Genomic DNA, 2904 nt, shown 5'->3' with positions numbered 1-2904 from the left:
GTTCCGAGCTAGGAGTTAGTCCCAAATTACAATTTTGAACCAAGGTGAGAAGGACACAGACGCGAAAAAATTGAGCTACAAGGAATTCAACTTCTGAGCTCACGAACCCCATATAAATGGTAAAAAAAACATGTTGGGCATTGGAATCGCTCAATTATGATGTCTGAGCTAGGAGTTAGGCCCCAAATTACGATGTTGGGCCAAGATGAGCATGAAACAGACACAAAAAATTGGACTTCAACGAATTCAGCTTTTGAGCTCTCGAATCCCTTAGAAATGGATAAAAACCAATTCAGGCTTTTGAATCGCTCAATTCTGATGTCCGAGATAAGAGTTAGGCCCAAATTACGATTGTTGGCTCAGGTGGGTTGTAAACAGACACAAAAAATCTGACTGTAAGAAATTCAGCTTCTGAGCTCACGAACCCCTTAGTATTTGTAAAAAAAAAACATGTCAGGCTTTAGAATCGCTCAATATTGATGTCCGAGATAGGAGTTAGGTCCAAATTACGATGTTGGGCCAAGATGAGCAGGGAACATACACTGAAAAATCGGACTTCAACGAATTCAGCTTCTTAGCTCACGAACTCCTTAGAAATGGCAAAAAAAAAAACAATTCAGGCTTTTCAATCGCTCAATTCTGATGTCCGAGCTAGGAGTTAAGCCCAAATTACGATTTTGGGCGAAGATGAGCAAGAAACGGACGCGAAAAGTAGGATTATAACGAATTTTGCTTCTCAGCTCACGAACCCCTTAGAAATGGTAAAAAAAATATTTCGGGCTTTTGAATCGCTCTATTTCGTGGTCGGAGCTAGGAGTTAGTCCCAAATTACAAATTTAAGCCAAGATGAGAAGGACAAAGACGCAAAAAATTTGGCTGCAAAAGATTCAGCTTATGAGCTCACTAAACCCTTAGAAATGGTAAAAAATCATGTCAGGCTTTGGAATCGCTCAATTCTAATGTTGGAGATAGAAGTTAGGTTGAAATTAAGATGTTAGGCCAAGATGAGCATGAAACAGACACGAAAAATCATACTTCGACAAATTTAGCTTTTGAGCTCTCGAATCCCTTAGAAACGGTAAAAAAAAAAACCAATTCAGGCTTTTGAATCGCTCAATTCTGATGTCCGAGCTAAGAGTTAGTCCCAAATTACGATTTTGGGCACAGATGAGTACTAAATTGACACAAAAAAATCTGGGTGCAACGAATTCAGCTTCTGAGCTCACGAACCCTTTAGAAATGGTAAAAAACAAGGCAGGCTTTTGAATCGCTCAATTCTGATGTCCAAGCTAGGAGTTAGGCCCAAATTACGATTTTGGGTACAGATGACCAAGAAACAGACGTGAAAAATCGGATTTCAACGAATTTAGCTTCTCAGCTCACGAACCCCTTAGAAATGGTAAAAAAAACCTTTTAGGCTTTTGAATCGCTTAATTTTGTGGTATGAGCTAGGAGTTAGTCATAAATTACAATTTTGAGCCAAGACGAGAAGGACGCGGACGCGAAAAATTGGGCTACAAGGAATTCAGCTTTTGAGCTCACGAACCCCTTAGAAATGGTAAAAAAACAGGCCAGCCTTTGGAATCGCTCAATTATGATGTCCGAGATAGGAATTAGGCCCAAATTACGATTTTGGGCGAAGATGAGCAAGAAACAGACGCGAAAAGTAGGATATCAATGAATTTAGCTTCTCAGCTCACGATCCTCTTAGAAATGGTAAAAAAAACATTTCGGGCTTTTGAATCGCTCAATTATGATGTCTGAGCTAGGAGTTAGGTCCCAAATTACGATGTTGGGCCAAGATGAGCATGAAACAGACACGAAAAATCGGACTTCAACGAATTCAGCTTTAGAGCTCTCGAATCCCTTAGAAATGGTTAAAAACCAATTCAGGCTATTGAATCGCTCAATTCTGATGTCCGAGCTAAGAGTTAGGCCCAAATTACGATTTTTGGCTCAGATTGGTTGTAAACAGACACAAAAAATCTGACTTTAAGAAATTCAGCTTCTGAGCTCACGAACCCTTTAAAAATTGTAAAAAAAAAAAACATGTCAGGCTTTAGAATCGCTCAATATTGATGTCCGAGATAGGAGTTAGGCCCAAATTACGATGTTGGGCCAAGATGAGCAGGAAACAGACACGAAAAATCGAATTTCAACGAATTCAGCTTCTGAGCTCACGAACTACTTAGGAATGGTAAAAAAACAATTCAGGCTTTTGAATCGCTCAATTCTGATGTCCGAGCTAGGAGTTAGGCCCGAATTACGATTTTGGGCACAAATGAGCAAGAAACGGGCGCGAAAAGTCGGACTTCAACGAATTTAGCTTCTCAGCTCACGAACCCTTAGAAATGGTAAAAAAAATATTTCAGGCTTTTGAATCGCTCAATTTTGAGATCCGAGGTAGGAGTTAGGCCCAAATTAAAATTTTGAGACAAGATGAGAAGGACACAGACGCGAAAAATTGGGCTGCAAGGAATTCAGCTTCTTAGCTCACGAACCCCTTAAAAATGGTAAAAAAAACATGTCAGGCTTTGGAATCGCTCAATTCTGATGTCCGAGATAGGTGTTAGGTCAAAAATACGATGTTGGGCCAAGATGCGCATGAAACAGACACGAAAAATAAGAATTCAAAGAATTCAACTTCTGAGCTCACGAACCCCTTACAATTGATAAAAAATCATGTTAGTCTTTGGAATCTTTCGATTCTGATGTTCGAGCTATGAGTTAGGCCCAAATTACGATTTTGGGCACAGATGAACTGTAAACAGACACAAAAAATCTGACTGCAAGGAATTCAGCTTTTGAGCTCACGAAAACCTTAGAATTGGGAAAAAAAAACATGTCAGGCTTTGGAATCGCTCAATTCTGATGTCCGAGATAGGAGTTAGGCCCAAATTACGA

Source organism: Beta vulgaris, chromosome 1, assembly GCF_026745355.1.
Source record: "Beta vulgaris subsp. vulgaris cultivar EL10 chromosome 1, EL10.2, whole genome shotgun sequence".
Taxonomy (NCBI): Eukaryota; Viridiplantae; Streptophyta; class Magnoliopsida; order Caryophyllales; family Amaranthaceae; genus Beta; species Beta vulgaris.
The sequence above is the reverse complement of the archived record's forward strand: the minus strand, read 5'-3'. Positions refer to the sequence as shown.